Source organism: Belonocnema kinseyi, chromosome 5 (genome assembly GCF_010883055.1).
Source record: "Belonocnema kinseyi isolate 2016_QV_RU_SX_M_011 chromosome 5, B_treatae_v1, whole genome shotgun sequence".
Taxonomy (NCBI): domain Eukaryota; kingdom Metazoa; phylum Arthropoda; class Insecta; order Hymenoptera; family Cynipidae; genus Belonocnema; species Belonocnema kinseyi.
The window spans coordinates 32,130,561-32,145,690 of record NC_046661.1 but is presented as its reverse complement, the minus strand read 5'-3'; the positions used below and the strand labels follow the sequence as shown (position 1 = coordinate 32,145,690).

Here is a 15,130-nt window from a genome sequence, read left to right as displayed (position 1 = left end):
AGTGGTGACTGACACTGAAACCTTGGGGCAAATAACAGTGCATATAACTTTGATCGATTTCCTTAAAGTTCTAGCCCTGCCGATGAAAAAGCAATGAAACGGCACTGGTCAGTGCTGATTCAGAAGACCTTGAAGTTAGCACCCTAACTCTAAAATTTCAGATTTTTTTATATGGAATCTTTTGGTGGCGTTTGTTGGTCAACTTTGAAGGTTTGGTGGTTAAAATTGAAAGTTATTGATTTGTCAAAATTGGGGTGCCAATTTCACGGTGCCACAACACTTTTTACTATTTTCAAAACATTCTTTTTGGTATCGTTTGGTGGTGTTTGGTAGTCCACTCTGAACATTTGGTGGTCAAAATTAAAAAAGTTCCCGAGTTTTCAAAATTGGTGCGTCAACTTCCGTTAGCACCCCACTTCAATTTTTTTTTTAACATTCTGTATGATATCGCTTGGTGGTCGTTTGTTGGTGTTTGATAGTGATTTCTGAACGTTTGGTGGTCGGAATCACAGATTAAGTCGGATCTTTTGGAAAATACATGTGGCCCGTTATTGAACCCTGCGTATGCTTGTGCGCACGTGTGATTGGTGTGAAATTTAAATTTCAAAATGTCCTTTCAATGTGAACGCTCTTTGGCAAGTATAATTGTACATAATTCTAGTTTTTAAGTTTTCGAACACTATAGGTTTTATTATTTTTGACATCTGAACTCTCTTATTTTTTTATATTTTAAGTTTTTCGATTTTTAATCTCGTGTCAGTACCTGCTGCCGCCAAGAAGGTCCAGGCTGCCACGGCTGTTTCCTTTGTTAAGCGGATGGCGTTAAAGGGATTAAAATTAAAAACTAAAAATTCCTAAAATTTCAAAATTAACATTTTGAAAGTGTGACATTAGTAATCTGTGGAATTTTCCGATCAAAAAGAATCTAAGAAACGTCTTAAAAATCTGAAATTCAATTAGCAATAACACATTTAGTTTTACATTCAGTTTTAATTATTAGAAACGTTTTCGTTTTCAAAATTAGCATCGAATGGCATGGTATAAGCCTATAAAATTCTTATAATATTCGATATTCTTATATGTAAAATATAAAATTACTTTTCATATAGGATTACGAACAGTTTATTTTTAGTTAAAAATGAGGACTTTGAAGCAACAACGTTTAAAAAGTGTGCTTTTGTGAAATTCAAATTTTATCATAAGAACATTTTTAATTTCCAAACTTAGTTCCCAAGTGCATGACAATGTGAAGACAATATTTTTAGTTTTAGAATTAGTTAAAAGCTTGAGGGCATTTATTATTAAAATTTGTAATTTAAAAAATATAATTAAAAAGAAATAAGTAATTTGCCGTCGCTTCAAATTTCGTTTTTCAAAAATTTAAGTTTTATGTTTCCTAGAAAAAGTTTAGTCATTTTCTTTTTACTTTCGGGGTTTATTTTATTTTTAAATTCAATTTGTTAAAATCTCAAGGGCATTTATTATTTAAATTTGTAATTAAAAAAATATATAATAAAAATAACAAGTCATTTTCCGTCGTTTCAAATTTCATGTTTCAAAAAAATTAATTTTTACCTTTCCTGGAAAGAGTTGAGTCATTCGCTTTTTACTTTAGGGTTTTATTTTATTGTTAAATTTAATTTGTTAAAATCTTAAGGAAATTTATTGTTACAATTCTTAATCAGAAATTCTCTATAATTAAAAAGAAATAAGTCGTCTGCTGTTGCTTCAAATTTCATTTTTCAAAAATTTAAGTCTTATCTTTCATAGAAAAAGTTTAGTATTTTCCCCTTTGGGGCTGTCCATTACTTACGTAAGGCAATTTAGGAGGGGGGGGGGGGTCAGAAAAATCTTACGATGTCTTACTATAAAATAAAATGAATTTGAAGAGGATCTTACGTAAGGTTCTTTCGTTTTTACCAGATAGATTCATCCCAGCTCCTTGTCCAATCTCTTAAAAGACTGGCAAAATAAAAATATGCTCTATTGAGGAAAGTACCAAAAAGAGTCAAGACGTAATTTTTTTACCATTTTTCCAAAGATTAGCATATCAAGAGCCTATCCAACATAATTTCATTCAGATGCCATACGACTTGTTTTGTCCAAGTGTGCGGTTACAATTAAAGGATAGATGTTGTAAGACATGTGGCTTATATTTTGCTTCGAAAAAAGCAGCTACAGTTCACATGAGGATGCTTCAACACACTGTTCGTTGGCAAAAAAAGAAATCTAAAATTGCTTCAATGTTAGCCAAACGCAAAGATGAAGTTTTGTGTGTGGATCAAGAAGAAACAGGGGAAACAGTAGTCGAATGGATCGACAACATTGATGTACAGACAGATTTTACAGACTTTGAGTTTGCTGAAAATATTTTAAATCAAAGTATGAGTGCAGAGCCCACAGGAATACCTATCATAAATTCTATTGAAGATTGGATTGCAAATCCATTCACAGAAAACAACGCTGAAAGTGAATAAAAAAATAATTGAACAGCACTCTGTTATAACTATTGATGATCATTCAGTTAATATTATTTATGTACAATAAAATAAATTTTATTTCATAAAATTAGTTGTGATAATTAGTGGATTGTAAAATGAATACTGTGCCGGACTGTTATTTGAATAAATAGGCTTAAAAAAATCAGTTGTACTTTTTTTAGAATTTATGGTAGAAATCTTACGTAAGTTAGAGGGGGGTTATTATTAGGATCTTATGTTGTCTTATTGAGGGGGGGGGGGGACAAAATTGCTTTAAATTGCCTTACGTAAGTAATGGACAGGCCCTTTTCACTTTCGCGTTTTATTTTATTTTTAAATTCAATTTGTGTACACGGAGAGACAGTAGAGTTACAGGTAAATATTATATATGTGTGTGTGCGTGTGTGTGTATATATATATAATAGTCATTTTATTTGATTATATATGACATTTGCCAGCTTAGGAGTTGTATCACGAGAGGGAGCGAAGGAAAGGGGTTTTCTTACTTCCAAATATTTGCCTGGAAAAATGAACAGAAGTACAGTAAACTTCAATAAATTAAATTTATTGATGATTTTAGTCAACGTTTTTAATTTAGTTAAAAGTAACTGTTAATAAAAATTTTAATATTTCAAAAAATCGATTTTAAACTTCCCAAGAAGAATTTTAGATGCAAATAATTGAAAAAAAATCAGAGATTTCGAATTTTAACTTTTAAATCGCTATTATAAGAAATTAAAAAAAAAGATTGGTAACTTTTTATCCCCATTGAGTACTCCATCTCACAATGAACCCTGGTGGAGAAAAGCTAACACAACCGCACCCCACGCACGAGAACCATAGCGTTGACGAACAAAGCCCGGCAGGCGAACAAAATTTCTTGGGCCAACTCTGCCCTGAGCTGAAAAGCGCGCAAAAAGTTTGCCGACCACTGCTCTAAGTCAGTGGTCGGCAAATTTTTTGCTTAATTTTCAGGTATGGTCAGGCTCCACCCGAATTAATTTTTTCTGCTACTTTTCGGTATATTCATGAACCTCAGTGTAAGTGAGCTTACTCCAGGAGGGGTCTTTTGTCTTTAGGCATGTCAAAGTAAGGAACTTTAAAAACTTTTAATTTTTCAGCTAGCGATTTGAAAATAGCATAGTCAGCATCTACGATTTTTGTCGATTCCAATGATATATTACTTGCCTAAAAAAGTTGAATATTTGACGGAGTTTAATATCAGGAAAGTTCAGCTTAATATTCAATTTAATACTAAGTACTTCTCAAATTTTGATTCCAAATATATTACTTTTAAGTCACTGATTGCCAAATTACGAATTTTTTAATCCCATATTTTTTCCCCATTTTCTAACAAAATACCCCTGAGGAAAGGGGTGGTCTTGCTAAGCTCGCAGGTACTGCCCTGAAAGTAGGTCGTAGGGCAGCCAGGGCAGGGTAGGCTGCCCTGGGCAAGAGCGTACTGATCACTGCTCTAAGTACCGGCTCGGAACTCAATTAAGGCAACGCACATTTAAATAAGTTCCTTTACTGTAAACTGAATGATTTTTATTAAAAAATAATTTAAACGCCAACTGTAACAGAACCATAATTCAGTATAAATTTGAAAAAAATTAAGAATCGTTGAAACGATTCAATTTTTGAACAAAAACGACACAAACTATGAAAAGAATTGATTGACAAATGTTGTTCATCCAAAAAATAGTTCAAAATTTGTGATGAATGATATTTTGATAGGACGCGTAGAAAAACTAAATCATATTAAAAATTAATGTTCATTATAAATAAATAATTACTAAAATAATAATACAAATCTTAAAAAAAACACTAAAAATTAAATTTTTTTGAAAACAACACATGTTATTTAAAAAATTAATAGACGAAATTTGTTAACCCGAAAACGATCTATAAATTTTTAATAAATAATTTCGAGACAGAATGAGTAGATTTTCTTTTAATTGTCCAAAAACAAGATTAAAATAAAAAAAAATATATATAAAAACAAAGCAATAAAAATACATATGTTTCAATACCAATGCATATTATGAATTCTAATAATATAAATTGATTGAAATGATACGTTTTTGAAGGTAGCTGAGAATAAAATTTATTGCAAAATTAGAAACAAATATTGAAGTGACCATGATAAATTAAATTTGTACTTTATTTTGCAATATCTAAATAAGCAATCCCAAGTCGAGGCACATACATAAATGTAATATACATTTAATATAAAAGTCTGGAACATAATGTAGAAAAGTTAACATTGTGGACAAAGTCGCGTGCGAAGCACGAGATACGTGATAGGTGTGTGTTCGCTAAAGGTCGAAATAGCTTTAACAAAAGAGAATTCACAATAGTCAAGCTATAGTTGGCCATGCTTAGACCTTTAATATTAAAAGGTAAGCAAATGTGGAAGAAATACGAAGATCAAGCGCGCAGCGCGAGGTAAATACATTGTCGTGCGCGAAGCGCGAGAACCAATAGTCGCGCTCCAGGCGCTCTCAAACTTATGAGTGAAGCACTTTTAACAAAAGGAATTGGCAATCTCAAAATTACAGTTGTCGATGCTTTTACCCTTAATTTTAAAATTTCTGTGCACAAATCTGGCAAAAATACAAAGACCGAGCGCGAAGCTGCGAGAATCAGCAGTCGCGCGCCCCAGGTGCGCTCAAAAATGCGGGCGAAGATTTTTTTTCAAATTGATACTGAATTATGATTCTGTTACAGTTGGCTTTTAAAGTATTTTTTAAATTAAAATCATTTAGTTTACAGTAAAGGAACTTATTTCAATGTACATTGCCTTAATTAAGTTTACAGATCGGTACTTAGAGTCAATTTTCAAAGATTATCTTGTAATTAAAAATCGAAAAACTTAAAATATAAAATAATAAATAGTTCAGATTTCAAAAAAAAAAAAAAAAAAAAAAACCTATAGTATTCGAAAGCTTAAAAACTAGAATTATATACAATTATACTTGCCAAACAGCGTTCACATTGAAAAACAGCATTTTGAAATTTAAATTTCGCACCAATCACACGTGCGCATAAGCATGCGCAGAGTCTTTTCACGAGCCACATGTATTTTCCAACAGATCCGATATAATCTGTAATTTCGACCATCAAACGTTCAGAAATCACTACCAAACACCAACAAACGACAGAGTTGACCATCAAACACCACTACCTGTACCGCTAGTTTTCTATACCTGAGTTCCCCTTCAAGTGTCCATTACAATTTTTAAAAGGGTATTTTCACCCAATAAGTTTTTAAATTTTTAAAATTTATTGAAATTTTCTACGAGAAGGTTAGAAATTCAGAATCTACGGGTTTCGATTATTTCAGATATCTAACTTTTTCTTTTATATGATTAAAATTGGAATGAATATAACGTATCTCGTAAATGGAATGGAATACTCCAAAACAGAAAACATTTTTAAATTCAACTTCAAAGTACTATATTAGTATATAAGTTATAATTATAAATATCTGTAATGAGAAAATTCATAAATTAAACAAAATTGTTAATAACTTGAAGCAAATTCTAAAACGGGAGTAGGTTTGGTTGCGGGCAGGCACTGTAAATGACTCTGCCCGCCCGGTACGTGACGAATACAATAGGAACATTATATGACCGCCCAAGCAGCCACTGACGGCCCAGTGCCGTTCACCACCCTAGAGCAGTGGTAGGCAAACTTTTTGCTCAGTTTTCAGGTATGGTCAGGCCAGCCCCTAATTAATTTTTCCTACTACTTTTCGGTATATTCATGGACCTCAGTGTAAGTGAGCTTACTCCAGGAGGGGTCTTTTGTCTTTAGGCATGTCAAAGTAAGGAACTTTAAAAACTTTTAATGTTTCAGCTAGCGATTTGAAAATAGCATAGTCAGCATCTACGATTTTTGTCGATTCCAATGATATATTACTTGCCTAAAAAAGCTGAATATTTGACGGAGTTTAATATCAAGAAAGTTCAGCTTAATATTCAATTTAATACTAAGTACTTCTCAAATTTTGAACCTTTATAGACATATTACGTGTCTTTGGAATCGGAAAAATACGCAGATTCCAAATATATTACTTTCAAATCACTGATTGCAAAATTAAGAATTTTTTCATCTCAAATATGTTCCCATTTTTTAACAAAGGACCCATGGAAAAAAGGATGGTCTGCCCAAGTTCGCAGGTACCTGACCAGAAAGTAAGTCATTGGTCAGTCCGGTCAGGGTAGCTTGACTTGGTCAGGAGCATGCCGACCACTGCCCTAGAGGAAGAAACGGAAAGATTTGGAAAGAGGTTCCTTTCTGATCCTTTCCGAATTGTATGGGAACTTCGCTTCCGATTTCTTTCCGAACTTCAAGTCGTCCCATGAACCTTTCCGAATGTCCCACTCTCCGACTTCTTTCTGATCATTTCCGAATGTTTCCGATTTCTTTCCGAATATCACCGAAATTTGCCGATTGATTTCCGAATGACTACCTACGTCTCTCCGAATGTATCCAATTTCTTTGCGAATCAAATAACAAAATATATATTTTCGTAATAATAATTTATTTTTATCTTCCAAGCCTTTTAAATGGCAGAGATAATATTGATTCATTTTGAAGCCAGCAAAGGCGATTCCTAAAAATCTAGAAAGAGGGAAATTTCATAACTCTGAAAATCCTTTTGACTTTTGTACATCACGTACATTATTGCTGCATATTATCACATCTAAATATACCAAATTTCGAATATTCCATTTGCCCAAGCCTCATTAATCATTACAATAAGTCCTTGATAAAATTTCTTCTTTGTATGGTAAAAAATAATACACTGACCACGATCACCTTTTTTACTGAATGTACTCTGGGAAATTAGGAATATCCGAAATTTGTTGTGATTTTAATCAAGAATCCTGGGAAAAGCTCAGACAGAATCTCGTCTCTGTTTATCCCCACCCTATCGATAGAAATCTCTGAGTATTCTCTAGCGAAATAGCCCAGCCCATTTGAGTCTATAAGCAAAGTCGATTTGAATGATTTAGTGTCTGAGATAGTCTGAAATATTTGGGTCCTTTTCAAGGTCCTTTTAGTGGTCCTTTTAAGAGTGGGGCGACGGTAATATAATGTTTATTTTGTATTCGTCACGTACCGGGCGGGCAGAGTTGTTTACAGTAGTTAGCCGTCGCTAACCCGACTCTCCCTTTTTCAATTTCTCTTCAAATTACCCTATTGATAGAAATGTCTGAGTATATTCTAAAGATTCTCTAGGGTCAGAGAAGCTCAGAGAAATTCTCCGCAGGCACTCAGGTAGATATATTTAAAGGTCCAGGTAGCTCTTTTAAATATTTTTAAGGCTTTAAAATGTCCTTTCCAAAATTCCATTTACGAGAAATGTCATTTTAATTCCAATTTTAAGCATTAAAAAAAAGTTAGATATCTGAAATCATCTAAACCAGTAGATTCCGAATTATTATGTTTTATGCTGTTAACTATGAAATTTAAAAAATCTACTTCTAAATTTTAATCCGAAAGCTTAACAAAGGACCCTTGAGTGTCGGCTACTCTATTGATATAGGCTCTCCCCTACCGAAAAGAATCTTTGAGTATATACTAAAAATTCTTTAGGTCAAAGAAGCTCAGAGAAATTCTCCGCAGGCACTCAGTTAGATATTTTTAAAGGTCCAGGAAGCTCGTTTAAATGGTCTGAAGGCTTTGAAATATCCTTTCCGAAATTGAAATAAGAATACGATCATAAATAACAAGCAGAGAGGCTATCTCAATAGAGTAGCCGACACTCAAGGGTCCTTTGTTAAGCTTTAGGATTAAAATTTAGAAGTAGATTCTTTAAGTTTCGTAGTTAACAGCCTAAAACATAATAATTCGGAATCTGCAGGTTTCGATGATTTCAGATATCTAACTTTTTTTAAAATGCTCAAAATTGGAATTAATACAATGTTTCTCGTGAATGGAATGAGATACGCCAAAAAAGATAACATTTTTGACTCCAACTAGAAAATTGTATATTAGTATATAAGTTATAATTATAAATAAGTATAATGAAAAAATTCATTGATTGAAAAAAAGTGTTAATAATTTGAAGAATAATTGAAAAAGGGAGAGTCGGGTTAGCGACGACCAACTACTGTAAATAACTCTGCCCGCCCGGTATGTGACGAATACAAAAGGAACATTATATTACCGTCGCACCACTCTTAAAACGACTACTAAAAGGATCTTGCAAAGGACCCAAATCTCTCAAACTATCTCCGAGACTATTTTGTTTCAAATCGACTTTGTTTATAGACTCAAATGGGCCAAGCTATTTCGCTAAAGAAAACTCCGAGATTTCTTTGGGTAGGGTCTGCTTGTTTTTTATGATCGAATTCTTATTTCAATTTCAGCCTCTCTGCTTCTTATTTATGATCGTATTACAATTTCGGAAAGGACACCTTAAAGCCTTTAAAACATTTAAAAGAACTACCTGGACCTTTAAATATGTCTACCTGAGTGCTTGCGTAGAATTTCTCTGGGCTTTTCTGGCCCTAGGAATCTTTAGAATGGCAGAGCCATTTTGATCTAAGATTGTCGCTTACTCACTCACTCACTCACTTTCAGTGGTGCGATCGATAAACCCAATCGATAGTAAGCATTCGATTGCACTAATACTCGACTGAAGCAAAAGAATTAAATGTTATAATATGGTTGAAAAAATGTCGTTAGTGAATGTCAGCCTCTGCTAATGATGATAGTGATTCTTGTAGATCTCACCAAAAAATATAAATGCATTTAATTGCTTTGTTTCAAATGATGTTTGGTTCAAAATCGAGTTCAGTGCAATCGAATATCTACCATAAGCGATATCAATGAAACCGAAGAAACAAAATGGCGGCGCAGGAGACATTGATAGCAATTTTCCCGAGATTTGTATTTAAAATCATACAAATATTCGGATATACTTTATTTTCCATAGTGTTTGCAGTCACATTGTCTTCTTTGCAGTTATTTTTGGAGAAAATCTTGGTTTTTTAGTGTCAATATAGAAATGTAGCCAAATAGTGCGTCTAGAAGTCCAGCTTAGGACAAATTATATTCAACAACCAGCTTGAACAAACACAAATAATAAAAATGACATAAATATATGTGAAAAATAATAAAATAGTTGTGAAATTTTCCTATTTTTTAGCTTGTTTGGAAAAATCTTCATGCTACTGTTTATTCTCAATAGAGGATAAATAAACAGTGGGACATGCAGGAAACAATTTGAAAATTGAAGTTAATTTGATTAGTTTGTTGAAAATTCAGCAATTTTGTTATAAAGTCATTTTTTGGGTTGAAACTTCAACTGTGTTGTTGAAAAATGGTTTTTTCTTGTTGTCAAAAATGCAAATATTTAGGTGAATTTTGCATTATTTTTGTTAAAAATCACAACTTTTTCATTAAAAATTGATCTGTTTCATCTTTTTTTTTTAAATTAAAAATACGTCAACTTATAGTGGAAAGTGAAACTACTTTTTTAAACACTTTTTTTTTGGTTGACGATCAATAATTTTAGCTAAAAAATGTATTGTTTTAAAATAATTTGTCTAGATTTATTTATATTTCTTTTTCTATTTAATTATATTTATACATTTATTTAAATTAATTTGTTTAATTTCATAAATTTATTAGTGAGTTATATGTTATTATTTATTATATATTTTTTTTATTCAATCTATGTATACCTTTCGGTTTTTACATTTTAAAACCTTTGTATATAAGGAACTCAAAATTACTATACAAAACAGCTTGAAAATAACTCGAACGTTATAACGCTGATATTTGACAAATCACTTGCATTTTCTTTCTCCCTTGTTCCTTTTTCAAACCCCCTAGCATACGCGCAGAGGACGAGGTTCGTTTTTCCACTTGAAGTTTTAAGTAATAATTCTTCAAAATCCCTCCCCTTCTTCCCAGCTACCCAATCTTTCACCTCTTCCACACATTTTTTCTCTATTACCTGACTAGCCTCTTCACATTTCCATACATGTAAATTGGTTTCCTCCTCTTCTTTGCATAGTCTGCATATTGTGTTCTCGTATTCTTTATTTCCCACTTTCCCCACATTCACACATTTGAATCGTGCCCACTGTTCTTTATCCCTTTCACTTATATTTTCATCCTCTTAGTATTCCTCCATTCCCAATTGCAATTTACAACTTTTATACCCCCTACAATACTACGACCTGTCTATTCTCCCCCAATCTCCATGTATTTCCTGTCCGAGAATAGTCCCAGTTTCTTTCACTAGGTTCTTTTTTGCCTCCTCTTCTCGCCCCCTTTCCACAGCAATTCGGCTGTCACCCCGTCCCATACATTCCGGCAAGCTTTCTCAAATGTTTTTCCCAAATTTGAAGGATTTTTGTTCTTTATTCCCCTCAATTCTTCCCTCAAGCAGATTTTTGGCCGTCTCTCATTTTCCATTTCGCACATTCTTATAAGTTATTTCCCCGCTCGCTCCCGAGCTTCGACATCTAAACTCTGTCTTCCTGCCTCCATTCTCCAGATGTAGCCTGAATTTGATGTATCATTTCTCCTTGCCATTTTAACAAACCTACCGTGCATTTTCTCTATTGGCTCTCTTCTGGTCCAGCCCCAAATTTCTACGCCGTACATTCCTCCTGCATTCATCTGATGTCCATCAGATACAATCTTTTATTTAAGCTATTCATTCTTGCTCTATTTAGAACATCCCATGATGCATTTGCGGCAATTCTAGTTTTCCCCGCTATTTTCTCTGTATGTTTTGTGCAGGTTCCTCCCGTCGAAAACCAATATCCCAAATACTTGGAACTATTCACTATTTCCAATTCTTTGCCCTCTACTTCTTATCTCTCTGTTTGTGCCCTTCTTCCCCCTTTTTTGAATATCATTACCTTGATCTTATTTCCGTTGATTTCTAATTTATTAGGTTAGGTTGTAAAGCAGCTAAGGCTGAACCTCGGCCTTTTATGTCCACTCGCCTATCTCTTTCTGTAAGCTAATGTAGATATCTCGTGGAACATAATAAAGATCTATTATTATTATTATTATTATTATTATTATTATTATTATTCTTTTTGACATATCTCTCTAGATTTTGTAGCATTTCCGTGAGTCCCTCCGCATGTTCCGTCACCGAGGCCAAATCGTCCGCAAACATAAGTCCAAAAATTTTGGTTCCTCCTATTACTGTCCCTCCTACATTTCCTTTTTCCCAAGCTTCATCCATATCTCCTATAAGTATATTGAATAAGGTCGGACTGAGTTGACACCCTTTCCTCACGCCCCTGTTTGTAGAAAATGAGTTTGTGATCCCTTCAATCGTAATAACTTCATTTAATATCTTACTGTAAATCTTTACAATTATATTTAACATTCTACCTTAAATCCCTATTTTCTGTAATTTCTGTACCAATAGCCCTCTATCGACTGTATTAAACGCTTTCTTGATATCTACAAACGCCGCATAAAGCTTGCCACCCTTTGCCTTCAGTTTGTTGTTGATTAGCGAATTGAGAACTCACATGATCCCGAATAGCCCTTCCCCTCCTAAAACCTGCCATGCTTTCTTCGTACTTCTCTTCCTTTTCTAGCCAGCCTCTAAGTCTTTAGTTCAAGATGGATGTTAAAATGTTTGCCTGGCATCCAGGAGTGCTACTCCTCTATAATTTTCCGTTTCACTTTCATTCTCCCCTTTGTTTATAGGAAATATCTGCGTTTTTTCCCAGCCCCGAGCCAATTTCCCTTCCATCCAGAGCCCATTTAATATACTATGTACCTCTAAAGCCCAAACTTTCGGTAGCCATTTAAAAAATTCTGTGGCGATGTTATCTTCGCCTTGTGCTTTCCCGTTCTTCAATCTGTTCACTACTTTCGCTACCTCCTCAAACGTTATTTCCTATTTATTTCCAATTCCAAATCGCCCCTTCCCCTCTAACCCTCTCTTTATCCCCTTTTAATACCTGATTTCCTCCCTCTTCCTGCCTCCTTCCGGTTTCCCCAAGTGCCGTGTCTGTTTTTTCGTTCTCGTCTAGTCCCTTATGAGTTCGTGGATTTTCTGATTTATTATCCTGGCCTCGCAGGAGTTTCATGAAATGCTTCTCCTACTGAACTTTTTTAATTCCATTCCCTTTACATCTCCGTTTCGGTCTAAACTCACCTATTGCACCCCAAAAATCTCCCATACTTTTACTATTCTTTACCGTTTCCGGTATTTTTTACCGCTATTAAAACCTTTTGCCCCCAAAAATCTCCCATACTTTTACTATTCTTTACCGTTTCCCATTTCTGGTTGCTTTCTCGATTATTTCTTTCTCTGTGTTATTCCTTCGATTTCCTCCTACTCGCTTTATAGTCCTCCCGTTCCCTGTTCCCTTTTGTCTTCAAATATTTTTTTAAGTGTTTAGAAACGTTTTTCATCAATTTCTTTTCCTCCTCATCTCTTCTCTTGAACTCCCTTTCTCTTTCTCCCTCCCCCGTTCTTCTCGTCTTCTGATTTCTAATCATACCAACCCTTTCTGCTCCTTTTTTATGTTCTCCGTTTTCCATTATTGTTTCCCTTCCAATTTCTTTCATGTTCTCCCTACATTCCTTGCTCTTGTTGTCATCCCACACTAATTTATACGGTACTTGCTGTCCTTCTATTTCTGTTCCCTCCCTCTGTCCTCTGTTCCTTCTGGTATTTTTTAGTACCTTCCCCCAGTTCCGCCTTCCCAGCTATCTTGAAGGTCACCGGAAAATTATCTGATTCCATTCTCGTTACCACCTCGATATCTTTTATATCCGAATCTCCGATTCCCTCACACTCAATTATGTAGTCGATAATCGAACCCTCGTCCTCCCCGAGATACGTCCACTTTCCTTTACGGTCATTACCAATCCTCCCGTTCATGATAATTACCCCCATTTCTTTACAAAAGTTTAACAATTTCGTTCCTTCCGCGTTTACAATTTTGTCTTCAGACTCCCTAGTTCCATAATAGTTTCTAGCAAAATTTGTGTCAATTTGGCCTCCGTCTGTCTCCTCCCGAATCCTTGCATTCCAGTCATCCAAAATAACTACTTTCTCACCCCTCTCCTGCAGTTTTTCTATAACTTCTCATCTTATCCGTCGCCCTTTTAACCCCTACATTATTATAAATAGATACAATGTTCACTTTCTTTCCCCCGTTGCCTAGACCATCTGCGCTGATCGCAATTCCAAACTCCCACGCATACATTTTCACATTCCCACATACATTTTTACGCACCCCAATAAGTTGACCCCCCATGGCTCTACCTTTCTTTTTCTTTATTACCGCAGCTTTGGTAATCCACATAAAATCCTTGTCCAGTGACTCCAAAAGAACGTCCTCTGTCCTTTTCGACCCACGTCTCTTGCACTATGACTATATCACAGGAATTCAAGAAACTCCACACTACTTTAACCTTTCTGCCCCCCGCAAGATTCCGCACAACACCTTTAGCAACCCCACTCGCCACCTCTCCCTCCTCTTCTTGCACGAAAGAGCTTCTTCTTCACTGTTCCTTCCCCCTCGCTCCATGTAAATTTGCTGTCGTTAATTGCCCAGCTCATATATCTGGCACTAACTTTATCTCCGTTCCTCTTTGCTTCCCCAACTTTGCTTCTAATCCAATCCTGAATCTCATTCTCTCTGCATGCTAGGTCATCGTCGACAAAGATTCTGCCCCCCCCCCCCCCCCCCCCCCCCCCCCCCGAGTCTGTGCTTATTGGCCAGTAATCGTCTTTTTGTCCCCCATGAATCCAGTTTAATCAAGACTCCCCCGGCTATATGTCTTAGACTTTCAGTCGTAATATGAACACCTGTCAAGTCCAATAACGTCGTTGTTATTTCCTCTCCCAGATCTCTCCCTCTGGACCGACATCCTCTCAATACAACACTGTTTCTTCTCTTCCGTCTTTCTTCAAGTTCATACTTCAACTCGCCCCCAACAAGTTTCTCAGATGAATCCTGCTCTGCGTTGGTCCTTCCGTTCCCCTCGACTTCGCTATTTTCTGATTATCCCGATAATTCTCCTGCATTCAAATCTCTTGCTTCTGATTCTCCCATCAATCGTCCTTCTTCATTTGAGTTGTCTTTTTCTTCAGGTATTCCCTTTTTCCCCATTATCATTCTCCTGCTGGAGATCTCTGCAGTTTGCTCAAGGTCTTGTACACTGATTGGTCGTTATTATGAACCAAGAATCCTGCTAGCGTTTTGGCGCTCTTGGCATTTTCTCTGGCCAGTGTTTCTGTTCTACCAGTGCGCCCGGATCGCCTCTTTTTCATTTCTGGTTTCTGATCTGACCGTGTCGAGTCCCTCGTATCGATCGGTCGATCTTCTCTCTTCTCCTCCGTCTCTGCTGCTTCCTTTCTCGGTGACGGTGACCGGTGACGACGATGACAATCCGTCCTGGTTGCCACCTTGCCCATTAATCTTCCTAACCTCACTGTCCCCAATCATTTCAGCGTCCTTTCCAAAAATATAATCCCACAAGTCACCCCACTCATTGATAACACTCACACATATGTAATTACCGTCACTTAATCCAAATCCAATGTACCATAGACCGTATATACGAAAAACTACGGAAAACTCGATTTTCTTGACGCCCGATCTCGTGCGCGTTCTAGCTGCTCGCGATCCCTA

The 15,130-nt window shown here is 35.5% G+C and overlaps 1 protein-coding gene across 1 annotated transcript in view; it reads left to right on the top strand.

The window, feature by feature from the left end:
* LOC117173650 (exosome complex component RRP45) overlaps nucleotides 1-15,130 on the top strand; it is a 49,694-nt gene that overhangs the window by 303 nt on the left and 34,261 nt on the right. The gene's annotated exons all lie outside the window — the stretch shown is intronic.